The 27,228-nt window shown below is 34.7% G+C and overlaps 1 protein-coding gene and 1 pseudogene across 40 annotated transcripts in view; one reads left to right on the forward strand and one right to left on the reverse strand.

Annotated features, from left to right (window-relative positions):
• The window catches only part of RFX3 (regulatory factor X3), a 304,192-nt gene that overhangs the window by 235,896 nt on the left and 41,068 nt on the right, over positions 1–27,228 (reverse strand). The window lies entirely within an intron of this gene.
• On the forward strand, positions 6,015–13,019 carry LOC128929320 (uncharacterized; annotated as a pseudogene).

The raw sequence follows: 27,228 nt of genomic DNA on the forward strand, positions 1-27,228 counted from the left end.
CACTATTTAAAAATATATTATAAAAGCAACAAGAAATCCATTATTTCTCAGGGAATACTATAGGTTTCTGATTTCAACCTTTGTATCTGTTATCTGTGTATTATCTTTTTTTAATATAGTACCATAGAAAGTAGCATGGCTCCAGGAGATTAGACTGAAATGATTTCAACCAAGTTCTTTTGTACCAAATCAGCTGTTTCAAAATAGCATAGCAGTCTTGGAATCAAAAGCAACTTAGGATGGAACATAGTCCTCTCTATTTACTAGTTATTTAGCCTCACTAAATCCTAGCTTCTTCATCTGCAAAACTGGAATAACAGTACCCACATCCCATAGGACTGTTGGAAAGATTAAATAATAACACATGTAAAGTTCCTAGCCTACTGGCAGGCCTATCTATTACGGTCATTATCAATATAAATGGAAGTCTGTGAGGAGATCTGATTTAACACCCTGTCATGTCTTCTACTCAGCTATGGATCCAGAAGCAACTTCCAAGTATAAACAACCCCCAAGTGTAATTAGTTTTCAGCAATTATTATTCCTAGTTCATTAGGAAAATAAATACTTATCACTAAATAACTAGAATGAACAATATTTCTTCTGCATAGAAATGTCCTAAATAAAAAGACACATGCAGAAGTCATACCTACTTAGAACTGAATAAACGTGGCTGAGCCCAGTGGCTCATGCCTATAATCCCAGCAGTTTGGAAGGCCAAGGCAGATGGATCACTTAAGGCCAGGAGTTTGAGAACAGCCTGGCCAACAGGGTGAAACCCTGTCTCTACTAAAAATACAAAAATTAGCCAGGCACAGTGGCATATGCCCGTAATCCCAGCTACTTGGAAGGCCGAGGCACGAGAATTACTTGAACCCAGGAGGCAGAGGTTGCAGTGATTCAAGATTGTGCCACTGCACTTCAGCCTGGGCAACAAAGCAAGACTCTGTCTCAAAAAAAAAAAAAAAAAAAATTAAATAAGTCTAATAAACAATAAAGCAACAAAAATTCCAAAAGATTATATATAACATGTTTAAGGCATTATCCCAAAAGACGGCATAAATTTAGATTTTTAAAAGATAGACACAACCTGGCCTTTTGCCTTAGTTCACTGTAAAAGGGTATATTCCCATGTAACTTGGGCATAGGTTTTTGAGATTAGTGGTAACATATACAAATGATTTCAGTAAAAATACAGATTATAGTAGTACATATAAATATAACAGCTGTTCAAATGAATATATGAGCGGATTTTGTGTGCACAAACATGTGAATAAATAATGTTACCTATACGAACTCTTTGCTATGATTTAGGAATGTCGTTCCTTTCCTGTCTCAAAAAAGTAGCCAAACAATGTGTTTTATCCTGATTTCTATTTTATCTTGGTTTGTAAAATAAACCATTTCAAAAACTGAAGGTATATTTCTACTCACAGGATCTGTATTTGCATAGCTTTGCATAAATAGATACATACAGGCAATACTCAAGAGAAGAAATACATGTATATCTCTATGTACTTGAATCTAACTTCAGATATGTATGTTCTACCTTACCAAAAGATATACTGGGAATTTTTTAATAGTTCTAATTCTTTTCTTTAGGTTTTGCTACAAGATTCCTGAAATGCCTCTTATATCTGAGATCACACATAAGGGAAAGAACATGTATAAAACTGATTTCAAATCACATCAAGCTACTTCGTTGCCAATAGAAAGCCAAAAGCATGGACCTACTATAAATATTTAGGCTGTCCTTGTTAATAAATGCTCCAAGGCACCTGGGAAGAGATATGGAAATCTGAAACTACAAAAATACAAATCTTAAAGAATCATCTATTCCAACTAGCTAAGACTAGGAACCGCTGAAGAAATCCCATTCTATGACTAGGCTACCCTGTTCAATAATGGCTATGGTTGACAATTATTTTTCCCCACAAATCGTTCATTTTATATAACGATTCACAGTTTGTATGCCATTCGCATATATATAAAATCTAATCTTGACAAAACCTATGAGAAAAATGTGACACAATTAAATCACGGGCACATAAATAATGTGACTTACACAGAGCTACTAAGCTATGAATTGTAAAACTGAGATATCCAAGTCTCCTGCCCCTAAATATATCTTTATTGTCTCCCACCTGATCTGCAAGACTAAATTCCACTTTCCTTGAGAAGTCCCATTTCTTGCAGCACAATGACCCCTTGTCCACCTAACTGGAATTCTTCCTTAGGTGGTTTATCAAATCCTCTCTTGGCAATTCCCTACACTGCAGCTAGACGTATCTTCCCAAATTTAAATAAGGAAGTCTTCTATGTAAGACCAGCAACTGTTGTTCACTGTTTCTAGATAAGCAATAGACTTCTTACCAAGGTCTTTAAAGGATGAGTGACCTCATCCTTTCCTACCTTTTCAGGTTTAGAGCAGATTACGTGATCATTGACAGGCTTTTTGTTTTTCTTAAGCACCATGTTTGCTCACCCTAGATCCCTCTCGACCCCTTTTCACCTAGTCAATGTATATTCTTTCTTACTTTCAGGCAAGCCTTCCCTTCCCTTCCCTTCCCTTACTAAATAAATCAAATGCTCCTACTACATACTCTTTCTCATAGCACCATACACCTCTACATCTTTGAAGTTACCATCGTTGCAGTTTACATTTATTCATGTAATTACTTGGTTAATGTCTGCCTTTTCCATCCGACTGTCGGTGCCATAAAGAGTAAAAAGGAGGTCAGTTTTTCTGTTTTTAGTCACTATTATATCCCCAATGCCTGGCACAATTCTCAGCCTGCAAGTATATACATGATTTAAAAGCTAAGCAAATATGGAACTAGGTTAATTCTTTCAGTCTTTAAATATTTGAAAATAGTTATTATTCTAATAATTTCTCTACATTACACACACAAAAGTTATGTTAAAAAAACCATTCTGATTCTTCAAAATATTTTTTATGATAAAGTTCCCAGATACCTCTTAAAACCTGGAAACCATAAATGAATACAATGTTATCTTCTCATCAGTACAGAGACTGCACTTCCCCATTCCAAGTAGTTCACTTCTATTAAAACAGTCTACACTTGTGTTTTTAGTTAGTGCTGAAAGAGCAATATCTGAGACTGGGTAATTTACAAAGAACAAAAACTTGTATCTTACAATTCTTGGCTGGAAGTCAAGGTGTTGCCAGGTTTGGTTGTCTGATAAGGGCTGCATCCTCCATAGTAGAGGAAAACTGTGTCCTCACATGGCAGAAGGCAGAAGAGGAAGCTCCCGAAGGCTGTGAAAGTTGCTTTTATAGGGGTCTTACTCCCATTCACAAGGGAAGGAGCCCTCATGACCTTATGACCTCTTAAAGGTCCTGTGCTCTAATAGTTATCACATTGGCCCTTAAGCTTCCACATCTCACTTTTGGAGAAGACACATTCAAACTCTGGCACTGTGGGGCATGGCAGTGACAGTTAAACCACAACTTCCCAGGTCTCTTCATATGAACTTCTTTTAAAACACACCCACTTGATTCATGGCTAGTTTGATAATTTGACAAACCTATATGCAAAATTTTAATCATTATTACAGACCATCTTAGTTTCAGCCAATCATTTCAGATGACTAAGCTTTTTCAACCCTAATTCCCTGATCCAAACTATTAGCTTTTTGCATGTGATATGCAAATGTGATGTGCCTGTTTAATCCAAGTCCGTGATAAAAATGATTAATAGAACAGAGTGAAAAAAACGACCATGCCATGTCACCAGAAATACCTTTCTCCAAGCTGACATCAATTCATTCATCAAATTATTTCAATCATCCACTAATTTACCCGGCCCAATAACCCAAATCCTAATTTGGCCATCTATTAAATATTTCATAAACGTATCATGAGACACTTTGTCTGAAACATTGCTAAATTCAATTTACTCAACCTACATGGGGGAAAAAAATCACATGTTTAAGATGACACACTCCTAGTAAGCCCATGTGGTCCCTAGAAGACTGCTCCTTTTCTAGTTAAGTCCTCTCAAATATCTGTCTAATCAGTTAATGAATTGTTCAAAGGGCCAGCCACGGTGGCTAACACCTATAATCCCAGCACTTTGCGAGGCTGAGGCAGGCAGATCACAAAGTCAAGAGATTGAGACCATCCTGGCCAACATGGTGAAACCCCACCTCTACTAAAAATACAAAAATTATCCGGGCATGGTGGCAGGCGCCTGTAGTCCCAGCTACCTGAGGGGATAAAAGAGGAGAACCACTTGAACCCAGTAGGCAGAGGCTGCAGTGAGCAGAGATGGTGCCACTGCACACCAGCCTGGCGACAGAGCAAGACTCTACCTTAACAACAAAAAAAGAATTGTCCCAAGGATAAACATAAAACCCACTAATCTTATAATAGCAGAATTCTACCTTTCCTCTTTTTTGAAAATAAAAACAGTATCTGCATGATCTTTAGTCTTTTGGCATCTCTGTTACTGGTCATAATGGTTCAAAGATTACCTAACCATTCATATCTGCAAGTCATTTAATCCTAGGACATTAACTAGTTGAGAGCAAAAAAGTGTTTTCTCATCATTGCTTTGCCTTTCTTAACTTCAATTCCCTTGCCACTGTCATTAGTCTTCTTTACTGAACTTGAATCTCATTTTCTTTTGATAGAGAAATTAAAAACCCAGAAGTTCCATAACTCTGCCTTCACTCCACTATCCAGTATTACATCTGTCTCAACCAGTAATTTATTCTTTTATTATGTTTCTTCCATGATCTGAACATAACATGTTCCAGTACTTACTATCCTTATAAGCCTCAATGCATTTTAGGATTCAGCTTCCTGTATGCCATTCTCTCAGTTTTATACTACATTTGTATTTGTGTCCCAACCTCTTCTTACTTATGAGAATGATTTTTGCTTATATGGTCACTATTTCACTTTAAGAAACTCCACACGTTCATTCATTCAATGAATGTTTTACTGATTGCCATCTATATGCAATTCACAAAACTAAAGCGTACAAAGATACCTAAGATCTATCTGGTCCCTGTCTTCAAGGAATCTAGACAGAAATATAGACTGTTAGGTAGAATTGTAGGCTTCTATAATACCAAGATAAAAATAAGTGCTGTGTGAGCAGAGTACAGAGCAACTAGCTCAAGCATGAAATAGCTGCTTAAGTCTTCATCAAGGAAATGACATCTGAATTGAGTCGTGAGGAAGTAGCCATTAGAAGACTGGAAGTATCCTAGGGAACAGCATGTGCAAAGGTGTGGCAATATGAAAAAGTACATTGTTTTCATACAGGAATGATGGGTTTCATGCAGCTAGGACTTAAGGTGCATGAAGTGTAATTTCAAGAGACAGCTTAGAAATACAGGATAAGTTATAAAAAAAAAAAAAGGCCTTGTAATATAAGTCTCCAATACATAGAATAAAATAAAATGAAGCAAATGCTCTTTATAGAATACTATGCAGCAGTTAGGAGTAGCAATCCAGATGTATGCCCAATGACATAGACAGATCTTTAAAACAGTGCTGAGGTCAAAATAAATAATGTCTAGAACATAACACAAGCAATGCAAATATAAAATACATGCTAGTTCAGTTTTTGTCTGTACACGAAATAAATTTACATGTTTTACAAGGACACATACAAATAAAAGGATTCAGATCAGAAATATGAGAATTTACCTGTCGAGTAGAAGAGTAATGAGGGTAGGAAATAGGAACAAAGTATTTTTTTAAGCAGACATACACTGGTTTTATGACACAAAAAGTCTGTATGTTTTCCTATAGTTGACAAAGGTTTTAAAGTCTGGGAACGGCAAAATCTAATGTAGCTTTAAGGAAAAAGTTTGGCACAGTGTAAAGAATATAGTCCAATAGTTATAGTTTCCTCCTGAAACTATAACTATATAGTTAATGATCATGGGTTCATTACCCTTTTTCTACATATGCTTAATAGATCTTATTATTCTGTAAGAAAAGGCTAAGTATTAGACTAAACTGCCAATAAGTAAAGATGGATGTACAAATTTTGGTAGTAGAAGAAAGTAAAGACAAGAGCTGAGAGGGAATAAGTAGTTGCAGATAAAAACGGCGTCTTAAAACTCAAATTTGATTATCTGCCAAGAATAGTATTGAAAACAATCCTGCATTGCAACAGACACTGAACTAAATGCTAAGAATTTCACCAAATTTAAGATCTGTTCATTTTCTTGTAAGTGTGCCAAAGGGAGAGCAATGAGAATTTAAAACAAAGCCCTTCTGAGTATGTCTTGGGAGCTCAGAGCAAAGATCTCTGGAATCAACTCACACACGCCCTATCACTTGAGAGATGAATCTTACATTACACCAAGAACTGCTTCATCTGTACAAACAGACTGTCTATAGAACTGTAACTGAACACTACAGGCAATGAGCCAACACTTTTAAATTTCATCAAGCTCTAGTGCCAGGTGACAACTGTTTGCTGTGACATGATTTATGCAACACATTTCATCTAGTTATCTCAGAATCAAAGGAATTTTACCAAAGGGTTCTTATTCAAATAAACAGGAAGAATTTCTACCCCAATCACATCTGTGAAAAGTAGAAGACATGTGGTAAGTTTCAGGAAAAGATCCTACTGTTTAAATTCTGAGAATAAAGGGCTGGAAAACGTAAAACTGGCACACTAACTGGGCACTCCTCTATCATGAAGACGCTGTTTTACATTTGGATGCAGTGAGCTAACTAAAAAGCTACCTAAATCAAAATAAATTTTATGAATAATAAGTGAAAGTATACATAACGTATAACAATACTTATTTATATAACTTTACATTTCTATAGACATACTCATGAGGGTCAGATTTTTTTGTTTCACTCTTCCCTTCTTGTTCTGTGTGTCAGTAATTTCATAGGGATTCTTTTCCTTTTCCATCTTCTCTTGAAGAATCACTTCAGCCCCTAGTTATTTTATCCTACTACATTCTTATCCATTATACTCAGAATAAATTATAGTTTGAAAGAAGGTAGCATTTAAAAGAGGAAAGATTCCAGCAAAGTTTTTTACCTAAAGAAGGTTATGTATGTTATCCATGAATGGTGAGAGTATGGGTATAGTTCCTTTTCTCTTCATAATACATGTGTTGCTTTCGTAATCAAGGAAAAGAGTTTTAAATACTGATATAGTGACATGATGGAGAAAAAAAAAATTATCATAACAAATGTTCAGCTTCAAAAGATGGTTGGTTACATATCAAAGGACCCTGGTCAGGGATCTTCCTCTTGCCTTCTACCATTACTCTGGCTTACAACCCCAACTTAGACATGAATAAATGAATTCATCAGCTTTATTATAGGGAATGTGACAAATTGGATGATGGAAGGCAGGGGCAAGTAAAACCTAAAAGTTGCATATCAGGTACTTAGAAAAGATACTAAATCTATTCTGGGCTCTACAAATTAAATTATATTATACTAAAATGCTCAATTTTTTTTTATGAGATGCAAATTAAATCAACACCAATTGGAGAACACAAATACTCTTACTCCTCAATCTACGCATAGATTATTAGATAATCTAATATTTTAACATCACATAATAGATTTAATATTATTTTTTAAAAGTCCTTGTTCCATAAAACAATTATCACCCTGATACTTGCCCAGCTTTCCTCTACCTTATACTAATAAAATAAATGAGATAAACCAACATTTTAAAAAATATAATTTTCAATGTTTAATTTTATTTTTCTTAGCACTAAACTTAAAATTGATAAACTCAGTGGTTGCAAAACCTTATTCATATCACTTAGTTCATTTTTGTCTACTTCAAATGAAGCAGGATTTCACAGATGCTTAGAGCTAGTACCTTACCTCCGTAAACCCCATCCCAATTCCACTCCAGGTTTAGTTATAGGCTACATATGCCAACTATCAAAAAAAGCTTCTAAACACTGTTAACCATTTTCTTGACATTTCCAAGTACACATGCTTCTATTTCTACAGTAAGAAAAGACAATGTTTCCCTAATCACTTAACCAATTTCCTAACAAACAACACATTTTCATTACATGTGCAACAGAAAACTATAAACGCCACTCAGTACTTATCCTGTATTTGTACTCTACTGTATTTAATGTTCTCACAGATTATTTTTCTTATGACAAATTATCATAATTTATAAAATCTGACAATTCTTAGTACATTTTTAATATCCATTGCTGAGATTCTATTTATTTATCTTCATTAATATTTAAAAAATTTATTTAATATATTTATTTAAATTAGATAGACAAAATATATGTAGCAAACGTTTATAAAGCTCTTAAGACAGCAACAAACTACTTTCATCACATAAAAACATAAATTGAGTGTCATGTTTATCACTCAATAAAGTTCACCATTTTTATTCATTTAATCCAGCTTCCCAATCCGTCAAAACAATTTTAACAGATACCATGTTAGATGGTAGATGGTATTTGTCATCCTGATCCTAAAGTTCACAGAATGTGCTCTGGATGAAAATAAAACAGTTTTAACACCACCATGTAAAAAAAATCATGCAATGAGGTCAAATCAGTGACTAAGCAATCTAAATACATCTATCAGTTTTCTCATCTAAATGGGATACAATTTAAGAACTATATTGGATGTTCAAGGAATAGTTTCTTGCCACAAAGAACTGTTAGTAGAATAATATTGTGCCAGAAAAAGGATTTTTTAAATTTGATGTAACATAACAATTACCATGACAAGTCTGTTAAGTTGAAATATAAACAAAGTATGACTTAATGAGAATATACAAGAGATTTCACAAAATGTTTATATGAACAAAAACAAAATCATAAGTACTAACATCTCTGAATATATTTTCATATACCATACCTATGGTTTATTGATACTAAATTAACATCCAAAGATATTAAATTTTAATTTGCATAACAATTTTTACAAATGCCTACATAAGCATAAGCTATTTTGTTTTTACATACCCATAATCATTGGAAAATATCTGAAAGGGAGAACATACCATTTAATGCATATTAAAATATTTCTTACTTCAGTCACAAGAAATAAGTTGTTTGAGTTGCACAAGTGAACTTTTGTATTTTCCAACTCATAAGCTGGGGTTTACTCTTCCTGAAAATAAAAGGGGTAACAGTCCCCAACTCATTTTATGAGACCAGTGTTACCCTGATTTAAAAAAGAAAAAAATGACAAACAAGAAAAGGTAACTACAGTGCAATCTCCCTTAGGAAGACAAATGACAAAATATCAGTAACCAAATCCTATCAAACCCAGAAACATACATAAAAACAGATAATGATAAAATGGGATTTATCTCAAAATTCAAGGTTACTTTATCATAAAAATATCAATCAGAGTATTTTACCAGATTAACAGATTAATATAAAAAGCATAAAATAATCTCGATGTAACATTCACTCAAAAATAACCCTCAGCAAACTGGGAGTTGAAGAGAATTTCCCCAGCCTAATAAAAGGCAGCCAGAAAGAAACTACAGCTAACATCATACTTACTAGGGAAGGAGTGAATATTTTCTTTCTAATATAAGAGGGCAAAGATATCCTCTTATTCTTACTTAACACTGTAGGTCCTAATCAATGCAGTAAGGCAAGAAAGATTAATCAAAGGCACACATATTAGAAAAGAAGTAGTAAAAACTGACTTTATTTGCAGACATGACTGTCTATGCAGAAAATTTTTAAGAGCTTGCCAAAAATAAAAAAAATAAAGCTATTAGTAATAGTGCATTTGGTAACATTACAATGTTACAATGTCAAAATATAAAGAGTGAATCATACTTCAAAACTAGTCATATTGTATTTCAATACTAGCATTGCTAATATTGCATTGCTAGCATTACAAGAGCATGTGATATCGTTTAAAATAGTATTAAATACATAATGAGAATAAACTTAACAAAAAATATATGCAAGAATTATGCACTTTAAAACTACAAGACATTGGTAAGAGAAATTAAAGAACTACGTAAAGAAAGAGAGATATCATGTACTTGGATCATAACATCCAATATTGTTTAATATATTAATTTTCTTGAAACAGATCTAAAGAGTCAATGCAACTCCAATCAAAATCCCAGTAGGCTTTTAAAAATTTATATGAAAACGTAGAGAACATAAAGTAGCCAAAACAATTTTGAAACACAAGAGAATGGGAGGACTTATATATTTCTTATCTGTAAGACTATAAAGCTACAGATATTCCTTATAATAATAAGAAAAAAATATTTTCCTTATTACTATATTAATATAATTAATATAATTTTCCTTATTTTACCTTTATATCTTACAGTTAAGACTTATATTTTATATAATTTTTATTATATAAAAAATACTATTATTTCCTTACAATAATAAGGAACATATTTATTTCCATTCCATTATTTTAATTACTACCTTTATAATAAAGGTTAGTAATTAAACACACATATATATGGTTAATTGATTTTTCAATGAAAACGCTAAGGTAATTAAATGGAAAGTTATTGTTTTTTTCAACAAATGGATCTGAAACAATCATATACCCATTTGGAAAGATAAGATACCTCATATCATACAATAATTAACTCAGAATGTATCAGAAACCCAGAAATGAGATTATAAGCTATTAGAAGAATACAAAAGGCAATCTAAATGATATTCAGTTAGATAATAATCTTTAACACTCCACAAAAAGCACAAAGACAAAAAATCAATAAATTGGGTTTCATCAAAACTAAGGACTTATTCTTTGAAAAGGCACACTTACGAAAATGAAAGCACAAGCACACAGACTTGGAAAAAAAAATTTGGAAAACATATTTCTGATAAAGAACCTGAATTCAGAATATATAAATACATATGCAGAACTCAATAAGAAGGAGACAAAAAACTGTTTTTTTAAAAATAGGGGCTAGGCAATGGAGCTCATGCTTATAATCCCAACACTTTGGTAGGCCAAGGCAGGAGGATTGCTTGAGCCTAGGAGTTCAAGACCAGCTTGGGCAACATGGGGAGTCCCCAGTATCTACAAAAGTTAGAAAATTAGCCGAGCATAGAGGTACATGCCTATGGTTCCAGCTATTCAGGAGGATGAGGTGAGAGGATTGTTTGGGCCTGGGAAGTCAAGGCTGCAGTGAGCTGTGATCACGACACTGCACTCCTGCCTACATAAATAAAAATGAAACTAAAAAATAGGAAAATGGTTTGGATACTTTATATAAGAATACATGCAAATAACCAAAAATGCATGGAAAAAATGCTTAAAAAATAAATCATTTTAGGGAAATACAAAGTAATGTAACTATAATGAGTTAACATTACACCTTCAGTAGAATGATAGCTAAAATAAAAAGTACTGCTAATACCAAGTTTTGACAAAGATGTAGAGCAACTGGTAGGAATGCAAAATGGTACGGCCACTTTGGAAAACAATTTAGCCGTTACTTATAAAAATTAAAACACACCCTTATCATATGACTCAGCAATTGCCTTGTACATATTTATCCTAGTAAAATAAGAACATATGTCCGTAAAACCACTTATACTGCATAACACTGTGTCTGCATAACTGCCTTATTCATAATAGCTAAACCCTGAAAAAGAAAAATTCCACCAAATAGTAAACAGAATAAACAAATTGTGGTATAGCCGCACAGTGAACTACTGCTCAGCAATAAAAGGAACAAACTACTGATGCATGCTCAGGTAAAATCTCAAAGAGGCCAAAACTATGTACAAAAACTACATAGCATATTCCATGTATATAAAGTTCTAGAAACAGCAAAACTGTAATAATAATAAAGCAGATCTGTGGCTGCCAGAAGCAAAGAGATGGGGCAAACGATTGACTACAAAGGGGCAGTAACAAACTTTCGGCGGTGATGCAAATGATCCATACTTGATTGTAATGATAGAACACAATTGTATACATCTGCCAAAATTCATCAAATTATACACTTAAAACTGGTGAATTATACTGTAAGTAAATTACATTCCAATAAAGATTACTTTAAAAATAAAAGCAATTAAACATATGTTGAAGACTTTTACACTGGCGGGAATGTTTGATAACTTTCCCATCCAAGATGTTAAGATTTGGATGGGTTAAACATTCCCAACTTGTTAGATGTGAACAGTTCCAGCTTGTTAGATTTGAACAGGTAAAAATGTAAATACTTAAAAAACAAATTCAAAAGGTATCGGTGAAAAATAAGTGTCTCTCTTACCCTTATGATTTCTATGCCTTTTTACACTTCATTTATATTCACAAGGAAACAATACTGGTATATAAGGATTTGTTCCTAATTAAGGTATCTATATTTTAAAGGGGTGCTTTATTAAAATAGAAGAATCACTAATTCATAATAATATGCAGGTCATTCTTCTCCAGAGGGGAACCTTCCCCAAAGCCCTTACAATCTGAATTCTTTACCCCTACAAATCAGAGTATCAGTAGTCTAACAGCATTTTAGTATCTCACTTCTAATGACCTACCAATCCTTGTTCTATTAATCTTGTGGCAAATATAAACCATTCCTTATCATCTGTTAATCTGTTTTTCTTTTTTATTTTTTTGAAACAGAGTCTCGCTCTGTTGCCCAGGCTGGAGTGCAGTGGCAAGATCTCAGCTCACTGCAACCTCCGCCTCCCAGGTTCAAGTGATTCACCTGCCTCAACCTCCTGAGTAGCTGGGATTATAGGCATGCCCAACCATGCCCAGCTAATTTTTATGTATTTATCTATTTTTAGTAGAGACAGGGTCTCACCATGTTGGCCAGCCTGGTCTTGAACTCCTGACTTTATGTAATCCACCTGCCTTGGCCTCCCAAATTGCTGGGATTACAAACGTAAGCCACCACACGCAGCCCATATGTTAATCTGAGTATATTACGAGTTCAATGAAAATATCCTTGAAGAGTGACTAAAAAAATCAAAGCTATTATTCTTGTTCTGCAGAAGTTTACAATATACAGAGAAGAGAAGGTATACCAACAGGACATTTTTATGTATAATACAAGATACTATATATCTAAAAATAGAGTGGTGAGTGGTAAAGATAATAAGTATTGCTACATTGGAAAAAAGCAAAAGCAAAAGTGGACTCAAAGGAGATGGGGTGACTTGACTATTCCTAAAAAACAGGGTTTGAAAAAAAAGTAAAGGACAACTTCTTACCAGGGCAAAGAACAGGAGAATGATGTAGCTGTGATGATGTGAACATTTTCAGTGGTCAGAACAGAGACAACATATTTGAGTTGGAAAATTAGAGAGAAATACAAGATTGGAAGTACAGAATTTATTCAAACAGCATTTATTAAGTACCTATTATATGCCAGGCACAGTATAGAAATGAGCAGTTTGGAAAGAAATTCCAAATTAAGACACTTTGCCTTTTTACTCTGTAGTGGGAAAACAGAGTTCTAACAAACTGATGGAAATTTCATATAACATTATTTCAACCAATCTTGGCAACAAATGACTTTAAATAATAGAAAAACAGACTCCAGGAAGGTATATGTATATGCTTAAGATCATATAGCCAAAACCAAAGCAAAAATCCCACATCTTCCTATTCCTAACTCCATGCTCCTTGTCTTGTTCTACTGGCTATATACTTTGGTCCTTTTCATTTTCTCAAGCAAACAATAAATTATTAAAGGAAAAAAATATGATGCAATAAAAGCAATGTTTTAGTCAAATGCATATGGCCAGGTTGTATGGGTTGAATTAAAAGGTAAAGAACATGGAAGGAAGGAAATCTATTAGTATAGTTGGCGCAGAAGTAATTGTGGCTTTTGTCAATTACTAGATGAAACATTTTACAAGTCTCTACCCCTAAAATAAAATAATCCGGAGTTTACCATCATCTTTGGATCTTTTATTTACAAATACGTATCACACCACCCTCTAATCCCCAGAGGTATTCATATCCATAAAGCCCAATAAGAGTTTATGCCTACTTCTGGAAACCACTAAGAGAGAGCTTATATAGCTAAATCTAAAGAATATGTAGTTCTTTAATAATTATAAATCAAGACATCCAACAGAAAACTAGTCTTCAAAAGGGGATAACAAAGAGGGTGAGGACCAAAGAAGTAAGAGCTAAGCCCAGGTAAAAGCATATGTAACCTGGAATGGAAAGAATAGAGGTAAATACTGCTCTTTGCAATGGCCAGTAGAGGCTGCCAGTGTACAAGCACACACAGGGCTTCCCCTCCCTGCCTCCCACAGACACAGAGTTGTCAACAAAATAAGAAACATTTCCATGGTATAATATGAAGCCCAACATTCTAGGCTCATCATAGGGCATCATGCAGCAGCAATCACCAAGGGTCCTTCCAACCCTGGCTTCTGTCATGGGAACAAAAGAAAGAATATTATTGTGAATATTTTTGAAAGATGATCACACTTAGCCACTGTATGACCAAAAACCCCCACAAATCCTATGTGATTACCTTTCCAGAAATGATACCTCAAGTTTTATAGACATGTAAAAATGGGTATTTTTCCCTGAAAAATAACTCAATTTAGGGCCTTCAAAATCTTTAGTTGAATAGATGTATTATTCAGCTTCTTCAAATACGGTGAATTGTTTACAGCTGAAGCAAATTTTCACTGAGCACAGAGTCATAATTTGATCTATAATTTGTAAGTATCATTCTTAAATAACAAATATTAACATGCTTAAAAGGAATTTATTGATATTCAGCAGTCAGGTGAGATTCTGTCCATCTGTGCCCCTCACCCAGAGTCAAAAACACAAAGACATTCAAATACACCAAGTGGCAATCACTTTTTTAAATTCATTTCATGAATCTGCTCTACAATTTTAAGAATTATGTATCTGGCCCTTTTTGAGCTCCACAACACTGCTATTTCTCGTAGAGAGAAACTTTGCTGTCAATCACTGCTCCCTTTTGCCACGCAAATATGTGCTGCAGCTTTCACTTGTCACTCCTATTATACGTAATGTAGGCAGCTTAGCACTAAATCAATTTAAGGAACTGCAGGAGTTAAATACATACATTATTATTATGATGACAGAAAAGGCAATGAATGTCTTGCAGCTCCATTTGCTTTCTTTGTTAAGAAAGAAAAAGCTAATTATCTGCAGCTGTCAACCATGAAGACCTAGACCTATTTAAGTCAACATTAGCCTTGGACAACTGAAAACATTTCTCAGATTTTTACCCGATTGTTTTCTTTTTGAAAAACAGAGAAAAAAACACATACTTTCATTACAAAATATTAAACATTCTAAAGGGCAATATAAAAACAAGTTGAAAATGTAAAGCTATATACTTGTATCCCTTTTCATAACCAACTCATTTAATATTTTTTTAAAATGCCTGTCAGTTTTTTGTAATATCCACTCTCTAATTAGTGTAGCCAAAATTTAGAAAAATGCAAAGCATCTCCACATAAATTCATATAAAAAACATTCAAGTGAAAGCCCAGACTAGCGGTTACAATGAAATTATGTTACAGATGATCAAGGGATAAATTCTGTTCATTTATTTAACAAAAAGAGAAAGAAAGAAACACATGTCACAAAGTTGAACTGTTGCAAAATGACAGAAAATGCACACTGAATCATGGGCTTCTATGTTCATATATTATTTTCTTTACCTACCAATCTTCTATTTTCTAGTCTAGTACCATTAGAATCCAGAACTAAATACCTGGTATTGAATTTTCTTTTTTCAAATTTAAGGATCAACTCGGGTATTTTTCCAGGACACCCAATAAAGATGAAAACATATTTTCAATAAGTCAAAGATAAACTTCATATATAAACTATGAAATCTCTCAATACTGTGTTTTAAAAAATACACAACGGTCATTATTCTTGATGGTGAACATAAATTTTCTTTGCATTTGTTTTTACTGGATCAAAGATAAAATATTATTTTCCTATTATTTTCTTTAGAAGAGCTCTTCTTCTCATGAGAATATACTTAAAACTATTTTATAATTTCACATTAAAATACTGTCCAGTTTTCAAATAATTTTTTAGAAACCAATATAGATAAATTCAACCATAAAAAATCAACCAATATAAGAAAAACATGACATGTGACCCAAAAGAACTATAGTTTTAAAAATTATAGCTCATGTGTAAGTCCCTAAACCAGCCTTAAAATGGAAGCCTTTTTAAAGTACATCTGACTCCAAGATGCTGATTTGCCATAAGCCCCCCTGCAATCTTGAGGGATCACTATTGTAATCCCCGTTTCTAATTTATTAGAGACAAAAAATAGGTCAAGAATCATTAGTATAAATAACATAAAAATCAAACGTGTCTCAGATCCAAAGAATGATATGAAAAAATGGAGAGACAGTGATGTTTACGTACAGACATAGCCTATATGATCAAAACAAACAAAAAACAATATAGTTATGTGCCCACAAAATACTAAGTAAATTTCCCACTGCCACAAACTAGTAACTGACAGGAGCAAGATTCCATCTCAACTTTTCACAACAAAGCCCGGATTCTTTTCAACAAAGCCCAATCCTACCTTCCAGAGTTCTTCTCTGACACAGCTTTACATTTTCAGAAATCTGTATCTATTGTGATTGAGAGACAGTTGCTACCCTTTACAACTGATGATGCTGGTGACAGTGTTATCCTCCATGCATATAAACAGAGCAGAATTGACAAAAATAGTAGGAGGTGATCCTTGTCTTAAAATGAGCAGAAGAAGACAGATAACCTTCAAAGGTTTCTTCTAGCATTCTAACATTCTATGAGTAATTTATCTTATTAAGATGTTTGGGAACAGATAAAATAATCTCTGGCTATTTCTTTTCTAACTTTCTGAAATTTTTTCAAGATAATAACTCCTACCCCATCAGTATTTTACAAAAATTAAAAATAGCATCTACATTAATGTAATTCTCACAACTCTGTGATATTAATTATTTTATACAGATCAGAGTATTTGAACTTCAATACTGAAGTTCAAAAAGATTATGGTGCCTTGGCCCAAAGCACCAAATTACTAAACAGCAGAGCAATTCTAAAGGAAAATCTATCCTACTAACAGCTCAGGATGACATTTACCCTTACTATATTAGATGCTGCCATAATAACAGCATCCATTTGTACATCACTGTACCTTTGTCACCTGTTCCCTAACTTGGTCCTCACAACAACCTTGCAATAAAACAAGGGAAGTAATATCATTCTGGCATCATTTTACAAATAACTAAGTCTTAAGAGAATTTAAATCACTTGCTCAAGGATCCTTACAAAGTAATGGCAACGACAAGTCTCAAACAGAGGCCTCCTAACTCCAAGTCTAGTGTTTCTTTTGTCACTACATCTGACTGTCTATTACAAGTTTGGCTTCAATGTATCTTTGAAACATTTCTATGCCTACTCTGCTTAAACTTGTCTAAGTCTGAAATTCATTAAGTGTAACTGAGCTCATGAAAGCATTGTGTTTATGCTTATGTGTGGCATAATAACTTATGTTCCTTATATAGAATTGCTTTTAAAATATATTGTCTAAGACTTTCAAGAAAATTCTCATCCAGATTTTGAATGACCAAGAATAAAGTGGCTAGTGATTAGAAAAATCCTTCTTAAATCCCAGCAAGGAAGAAAAAGGATGCCTAATTTGGAAGTTTGTTCAATTATAAATCAACCTTCTCCTTACATCCAATTAATAGGACAGACAGTAGTACTGCCTAGAATTCTGTCTTTAGTTCTTCTGAATCTTTCTATCAAACGCACTGTGATTACTGAATGATCTCATTTAGTAAACAAGCTTCTTGCCCCTTCATTAGGTCCTAATCTAAATTATAGTATAAAGACAAAGCTCTCTACTCGTGACTGACTTATGATAAACAGCACTGACTGGCCATGTGGCCTGATGAAGTTCTGGGACACAGAAGGGTCTTTTTTTGGACTTTATCAGTCTTAGGGCAGGCAATTTATTTTGAGTCAGAAAAATAAAATATAATCTTAGGCCATCTGGTTCTGTAACACACTCTATTTGTTTAGAAAGGTCACTGTTGTCAAGTTATTGAATGTTATCTCTGGAATTGACAGGAAGAGAGAAGTTTCTGAAAGAAGGCCAAGAATATTAAAGCACCGGATATTAAGGTGTAAAACAGTATTTAAGCAGTATTTAAAAGCTTGGGCTTTCATGCTAAACAGACCACAGTTCAAATCCTAGCTCTATCACTTACTACTTAAATGACCTTGGGCAAGTCACTATCTTTCTTAATCCAATTTTCTCCATCTATAAAATCTAGACAACACAACCTAGTGAGATCTTGTAATGAGAAAATGACATAATACCTATACATCACTAGCTCATAGTTACTCAAAATTTACATAATAATTTTCAGTATAATTACTCTAATTTTTGTTTTGCCTGAAACCAAAATTTTCATTATTTTTATAAACACTTCTCCAGATAGCAAAGTGTAATTCCAATATAGAATCACAATTTGTGCTATATAAAATATACAGATTTAGAGCCTATCCCTAACAAAAACTTCAATCTATTGTAAGCATTTAAGCAATATTCATTTCTTTGTTAAAAACAGATAGGTAGCAGTTATTATTTTGTCAGTGAAATGATTGAGTTACGTGTCAGTGAAGAATGAATACTAGGCAACATCAACATCTGAACAACTTCAGGGGGACTAAGACTGCTGTTTTATTGGGCAACTGTTAGAGTATCCTGATGTTGCTATGCAACTTATTTTCTGCACATGAGGTAGTTTTCTATTAACATTGCATAGCACTACTATGATCCAAATACCGCAGTAACAAGATAATCCAGAGTTAACTTAGACAGGCTATTTAGGCCCTTTCCTTTTGTGAGATTAGCTATGTGGTTTAAAATATACTAATAATTAAAGCAGACATAGAAAAGTAGCTCAATCAAACCTCCATCTAGAATGTGGCTGAGGAGCAACATATTCGATTCAGCAGGCCAGAGTCTGGACTGATTTATATAACTCTTTAAGAATCTTAATGGGCCGGGTGCGGTGGCTCAAACCTGTATTCCCAGCAGTTTGGGAGGCCGCGGCGGGTGGATCACGAGGTCAAGAGATCGAGACCATCCTGGTCAACATGGTGAAACCCTGTCTCTACTAAAAATACAAAAAAATAGCTGGGCATGGTGGCATGTGCCTGTAATCCCAGCTACTCAGGAGGCTGAGGCAGGAGAATTGCCTGAACCCAGGAGGCGGAGGTTGCAGTGAGCCGAGATCGCACCATTGCACTCCAGCCTGGGTAACAAGAGCGAAACTCCGTCTCAAAAAAAAAAAGAATCTTAATGGTAGGCAAACATTTCATCTGCGGAATGATCCCCACACATAAGTGGATTTCCCAAAATCAAAGTAGGCACTATAAGCCAGGCAAAAGCTGCAGTCTTAGGCTAGGGAAGAAGATTTCCATCTGTTTTCTACTTCAAATATTAGCTGCTACAGAGTGTCCCCTTTGGTGTCATAATAACAGGCACATATTTTCCATATGAACTACTGGGTTTTCTTATTTCTCCACAATACTGACCTGAGAGATCTAAAAATCATTAAAAACAAATTTCTAACTCTGAGGACTAGCCAGGAAAACTACCTACAGACTAACAAAAGTCTAAAACATGCATACTGAATTAAGGGTTACAAAGATAAATGGATCTGAGAAATTTATAAGCCTATATAGAATAATACACATGAGAAGCTCTCTTGATCAAGCTTCACTTACCCAGCTTGCTATGTAAACCCACATTGTTCATTTCCTCTCCAACCATACTGACAGATACCCACAGCATACTGAAAACTCACAGCCTGCAGGATTCTCTCTAGCATGCCCCTCAACACTTCTGCTCCCAACTGCTGAGCTGTATTCACCCAGAACAGTATTTGTTCTAAAACTTCAATAGGGGAGTTTTATTGTTATTGTAATTAGCTAATTTAATTAAATATCACATAAACCATGAAAGCAAAAATAAAAGGTCTTGTATCTTTAAAAACAAAGTCAAATGCATTGAAAAGACTTGATAAAGGCAAGTCACTACAAAACACTGCTGTTGAAATAGGCAAAGAGAAATATTTATAAAATTGAGTAAAATAATAAAATACAGAATGTTTCTCAAAATGTAGCATGGAAGTCAAGCATAGACTGTCAAACTATCCCCACCTTCCATAGTTTCTGATTCAGTAGGTCTAGAATAAAACCAAAGAATTTGCATGCTATAAAATTTCCATGATGCTGAGGCTGCTAGGCTGGGAACCACACTTTGAGAACCACTGCTCTGCAACTATCTCAATTTTTAAACTAGATTAAAGAAATATGGCATAAACTGGATGCAATTTGCTATAGATGCAGATTTATATAAGACTTGCAGTTCCAATCAGCAAACCTATATTGAAAAAAAGGCCCTTGGTCCTAGTCACAAAAACAGTCTATTTATACGTTTTATATATTTTAAGTTAAAATGTTACTGAGAAGTATGCCACACTTTTTATGACCTACTGTTTTAACTGACTTTTTCTATTAATAGTCAAACATATGAGAACCAATTTCATCAGAAGAGATCCCTTGTCAAATACAGACCATGGAAGTACTACTGAAGTTTGAAAATTCTTTTACCTTCATCACTTGCAAGGAGGAAACTCTGCAATTGCCTTGTTGGTTGTTAAGACTTCCCCAAAACACAAACTCATAGAAGCTCATAATATCAATGACACTTTTAAAAGTCAAAAGGTTTAATATCACTATCTCCAATTTATAGATGAGATTACTGACTCAGAAGAAACATTACCTAAAGGTAAGTCAGCCAACAAGCAGCAGTCAAGACTCTGAATACAGATTTGTCTCCAAATACAGTGTTTATTTTCCCCAATCATAAAATACTGCAGTATAATCTTTAAAAGAGTCAAAGACAGGTTTGCAACAATATACCATTAGAACCCTAATCAATCTAAATGTCTGCAAAACAGAAAATGACCCAAATGGCAGCCAGGTATGGTGCCTCATACCTGTAATCCCAGCAGTTTGGGAGGCCATGGAGGGAGAATCACTTGAGGCAAAGAGTTGAAGACCAGCCAAGGGAACACAGGTAGGTCCCATCTTCACAAAAAGTAAAACATTAGCTGGGTGTGGTGACACATGTCTATAGTCAGAGCTACTTGGGAGGCTGACGCAGGAAGATTGCTTGAGCCCACGAGATCATCAAGGCGGCAGTGACCTGTAATTGTGGCATTGCACTACAGCCTGGGCAACAGAGCGAGGGGAAAAGAAGAAAGGAAAAAGGAGAAAGGAGATGGAGGAGGAGGAGGAAAGGAGGGAGGGAGGGGAGCAGGGAGGGAGAGGGTAGGGGTGCAGGGAGGGTAAATTGCCAAAGGTAAACAATTATGATAACTGGATGATATCAAGATGCTATCTTCATCTTCAACATAGTCATAAACATCATCTAGAGCTTAACTTATTAAGTGGTGAGAAGGATCATCAAATACAGAGCACTGGAAGGCAGCTAGTTTACCAGCATCGATGCAAAGTTTAGTATCTATGGATTGCTTGAAAACAGAGGGAGAGATAAGGCAGCACAGTGACAACAGTCACCATTAAGATGATGCCATTAAACCAAGTTTATCATTTTAGAAACTAGAGGCAGAGACAAATGGCACCTTAAATCTGCCCTATAAGGTAGTGATACACTCATGTTGTATTATAAATTCCAGGAGAGAACCATACCTATAAAACTATGAAGGAATCCATCTTTATATCTCATAAACCTATCAACACAACTTTATAATAATTGCTTTATTCAGTTGTGTTTTAAATTGGAGAAAAAAATGTTACAAACCAAAATGCATTTATACGTATTTTTATACATGCCTTTCATAATGCCTATTTATAGTTACTTTTAATCAGTCCTCTTTATTTCTTCACATCGATTAAAATTTACCATCAAGTGTCCTTTCATTTCAACCTGAAGGACTTCATTTAATATTTCTTAGAGTTTGTGAGAATTCTTTCAGTTTCTGTTTACTTGAAAATCTCACTTTTCTTTGAAAAAGAGTTTAGCTAAACAGAGAATTACTGGTTGACAGTCTTTTCTTTCACCGTTGAAAATATCTTCTAGCCTCCAGCGTTTCTCATAACTCAGCTATTAAGTCTATTGAAGTTGCCTTACAACAAGTCATTTTTCTCCTGCTGCATTCAAGATTTTTCTTTAAATTCAACTATGATGAGTCTAGGTGTGAATCACTTTGAGTTTATTCAACTTGGATTACAATGAGCTTCTTGAATGTATAGTATAGAGTATTTTTCATCAAGTTTGGGATGTTTTCTGCCATTATTTTTAAAAAATACTTTTCTGCCTCTTTCTCTTCTTCTGGGAATCCTATAATGCCCATGTTGGTACAACATTTGATGGAGCCACGTAAGTCTTTTGAGGCCCTGTTCATTTTTCTTCCTGATCCTCACACTATTGAATAATCTCTATTGACCTAACTTCAAGTTAAGATTCCTTCATTTGTCAATTTATATCTGTTGTTAAGCTCCTCTAGTGAATTTTTCATTTCAGTTATTATAAACTCCAGAATGTCCTTGTTTTTTCATAATTTCTATCTTTACTGATATTCTTTCTCTGGTGAAATGCCATTCTGATACTTCCCTTTAATTCTTTAGACATGATTCCATTTAGTTCTTTGAATGTATTTATAATAGCTAACTTAAAGACTATTAAGTGTGAAATCTGGACTTCCCCAGGGTCATGATTTTGTTAGCTAGCTTTTGTTTTTTGGGTTTTTTTTTGTTTTGTCTGTGTATGTGGCATATTTCCTGTTTCTTTGCATTTCTCCATTTTTGGTGAAAACTGGACATTTTAGGTAATATATTTTGACAACTCTCATAACAGATTGCTCCATATTTTTCCCCTAAATGTTTTAATCATCAGTGTGTTACTTTTCTTGATACTGTTTACTTAGTGCTTTCATGAACCAATTTTACAAACCCTGTATTCCCTGTAGTATGTGGCCCCTGAGTTCTCTGCTGGAACTTTTTTTTTTTTTTTTTGTAAGCCTGGCTTCCACTCCTGGACCAGTATCATGTAGTACTGAACCAACAATCTTTTAGAAGATTTCCTTAAACGCCTTGACTACATGTCTTCCACCCTTTGCAAATAAATCTTCATAAGAAGTCATACCTTCAAGCTTCAGGCAGCTTACAAATAGCACTGATTTTCACTTTCTCCTTACACAGTGCCTCAAGATCAGTCAGAGGTGACATTCTCCTTCCCCAGATCATTTCTGGGCATGTGTACAGACTTACACATTGTACAGCCTTTAAAACACCCAGGAATATGCCAGAGCTTTCCCAAGTTCCCTATAGTTGGCTAGTTCTTCAGAATTTCCTTTTAAATTCCTGGCCTCAACTGAAATCACAGCCTTAGGCAGCTGACATCTTGCCAACAGTTTGCTATTGTTTCAGTAACACCCTGGGGGTAAGCTTTTTCCCCCCTAACTGAGCTGAGTTCAGAGTCAAATCAAATATCCAACCACTCTCTCACAATAGAGTTTTCCCAGGGAGTTGCAATTTGGGAGAAAATATTAACTATGCACTGAGGATGGTGCCTTTAATGGAGCTCCAAAAGTGGTCAGCTCTCTCCATTTTCTGGAATGCTGCCAGCTTTTGGATACACCTCTAAGCTGTAGAAAGAGATGAGAATAATCCCAAATTAAAATATCACTAACCCCACTGGTCTTCCCAAGATTCATTAGTTTTCTCCTGGGCAGATGATTTTCAATTCATATTCTTGCTTATTTGCCAGAACTCTAATATGCAGATTTTCATTATTTTACCCATATTTTTGTTGTTTTATAAGGAGAGCAAGTACACTGAGGCCCTCACTCCACCATTCTGGAAGTTGATCAAGTTCTATAATATTCTGAATCTAAAATTTTCATGACAAAAAAATTTTAACCAAAAAAAAAAGTCTCACTTATATTTTTTAAAAATATACTTAAAATTTTTAGATTACTGATTCTTATCTCTAATAGAAACTTACAAAAAAATCTATATTTTAGTACTTAAATGAGAGTGAAACTGATCTGTGAGACAAGCAAAAATAACTGCATGAACAATTTATCACACCTTTCCTGTTAACTAATATGTGGATGATCAAAAACAAGGGTGATTCTTGGTATCAGAGCCAAATGGCCTCAATTCTAAATGGCCTCTTAAATCCCTTGAGAACAACAGAATAAGTAAAAGTCAGGGGGAAAACCTAGTCCATCTTGTCTTACTTGGCTGATGGAGGCCAAAACCAACTAAATTCTGATAGTAAAATATTTTTTAAAAACCACAGAAAACTGGAAGTGGGAAGCAACAGAAAAGAAAAATCAGACCCTTGACATAGGAGGCAAGCCTAACTCTTGAGATTTCTCTGAAGATACTCAGTACAGAGAGATTGAGTATACCTCAGATTCACCCAAGTATTGGCCAAAATCATGGGCTTCTGGAAGAGAAAAGAGTTGTTCATTACCATTCCTTTTTTGTTAGTTGGTATTGGCAAGCCAAAGAAAGACCAAAACTATCAAGGTAGGCCAGAAAAGTAAACATCTTTTAGCAAAGCTTTTATTTTCAAGAATATTGTTGCATATTCCTTTTGCTTTTCAACTGTTGTGTAAGAAACCATCCCAAAACTTACTGGCACCAAACAACCACCATTTTATTTGGTTATAATTCTGCAATCTGAGCAGGGCTCAGCTAGGCAGTTCTTACACTCGTCTTGCTAGTGACCATTCATACTACTGCTTTCAGCCAGCAGGTGAGAAATGAGCTCACCTAAGATTCTAGATTGGCTGAGCGTCTCTCTCCATGTAATCTCAGAAATTCTCCTTCTCTATGTGGCCTCTTTTCCACTGGGTCTCTCTAGGAGAATCGTCAGTTTTCTTAGATGATGATCCTGTCTCTCAAAAACATAAAGGCCTAAGTTCTCAAGCCTTTTTGTACCCAGACCTGGAACAGCTTTAATTCCTTTGTGTTCTCTTCGTTAAAACAAGCTACAGGCCCAAACCAAACGGAAAGGAAAGTGACTTCACAAGGGCATGAATGCCATCAATGTAACAGACAACTAAAACATTCAGACCAATATTCAGATGACTGGAATGGGAGCAACCACAAGAAACTATAAAATGGCTAAAGCTAAACGAAGACTGGACAATTATAGTCAGAGTCTATTCTCGGCTCCTTCCCACAATAAGAGTCAATCTAGGTTCACTGGGAATGTTAATTTTTTTTTTTTTTTTTGGAGACAGAGTCTTGCTCTGTCGCCAGGCTGGGGTGCAGTGGCACAATCTTGGCTCACTGCAACCTCCGCCTCCCACGTTGAAACAATTCTCCTGCCTCAGCCTCCAGAGTTAGCTGGGATTATAGGCCCACACCACCACGCCCAGCTAATTTTTGTATTTTTAATAGAGACGTGGTTTCACCATGTTGGCCAGGATGGTCTCAACCTCTTGACCACGTGATCCGCCCGCCTCGGGGGAATGTTAATTTTAAGTGGAATAGTTAATCACTTAAAAGCCACATGACCTTGGACAAGTCAATTAATCTCTCTAATCTTCAGCTCCTGTATTGTAAAACAGGAAAAAATTATACATGCCCTGCCTATCTTAGAGGAATGCTGTAGAATAAATAAGACAAGAGCTCGGCCGAGCACGGTGGCTCAAGCCTGTAATCCCAGCAGTTTGGGAGGCCGAGGCGGGTAGATCACGAGGTCAAGAAATCGAGACCATCCTGGTCAAAATGGTGAAACCCCGTCTCTACTAAAGATACAAAAAATTAGCTGGGCACGGTGGCGCATGCCTGTAATCCCAGCTACTCAGGAGGCTGAGGCAGGAGAATTGCCTGAACCCAGGAGGCGGAGGTTGCGGTGAGCCAAGATCGCGCCATTGCACTCCAGCCTGGGTAACAAAAGCAAAACTCCATCTCAAAAAAAAAAAAAAGAGCTTTGAAAACTGTAAACTTATACAAATATAAGTAAATACTTTTACCTGACTGACAGGATGGTAAGTATAACCAACCTAGCTAGGCTCCATTCTCCCTATTAATAAAATTATAATAATCATCATTAATTACCCTATATGCTAAATTAATACCACAGCAATATTATATATAATAGTGAGCTAAAATTACATTGTTTTGTTACTATGAAGAATAATAATACTAATTATAATTTACTGTTGTCCAATTATATGTCAGTTACTGTTAGTTAACTTTGGGTAACCTATAAGGAAACCTTACAACAACTCAATAAGGTAGGTATTATCCCTGATTTACAAATAAAGAAACTGACACTTGGCTACTTAAAGTAACATGCTCATAGTTACAGAGCTAGTAAATGAAAAATCCATTAGTATCTAATGTATAAGAGGCACTTGATAAATATTCGTTGGCTAAATTAAAGAACAAATAAGGCCAAGGCTATCTGGCTTCAATGCAAAATCTTTCAAATATATCAAAGTCACTCTCTCACGAACCTTATTTTTATATACAGCTATTAAAACTGTAATCATAGCAAATATATCTAATTAACATGAACAATTTCACCTTCCACATCAACAAAATAGTTTCACATCTGAAAAGTACCTTTGTTTTTTAAAATATCTAATATTTAACCTATTTAATTAGTTATTTTGAATTATAATGATGTTATAACGTGGTCACACCAACTGGAATAAAATGCAAAAAAAAGACATTTACATATAAAGAAATCACTAAAACAAAAAATCATATTTTCAAAAGAAAAAATAGGTGCATTATGGATAATAAATTTGTAATATTAAGAAATCTTGAAATTTAAGAGGAAAAGAAACTGCGCAATAGAAAAACAGACAGAAGATATAAATGGAAAATCAGCAAAAGAAATATGAACAGCTAATGAATTATTTGTATTCTTGTCTTCAGTTATTGAAGAAATGCAAATAGAAATGATATTTTTTTCAACTATTCAATTGCCAAAATAAAAAAAAATTTAAAAGACTAATTATACCCAGTGGTGAGAGTAAACAAAGAAACAAAACATTAAAGCATTATTGCTGGGTATATAAAATGGCACAACTTTTGTAGAGAATAATCTGACAGTTGATAAAAATATTCTAAATGTATCCAGCATTTACTCAGCAATTCCATTCCTAGGAATTCATATAAAGAAAATAATTGGAGAGCTGCACAAAGATGTACATACA

Source organism: Callithrix jacchus, chromosome 1, assembly GCF_049354715.1.
Source record: "Callithrix jacchus isolate 240 chromosome 1, calJac240_pri, whole genome shotgun sequence".
Lineage (NCBI taxonomy): Eukaryota > Metazoa > Chordata > Mammalia > Primates > Cebidae > Callithrix > Callithrix jacchus.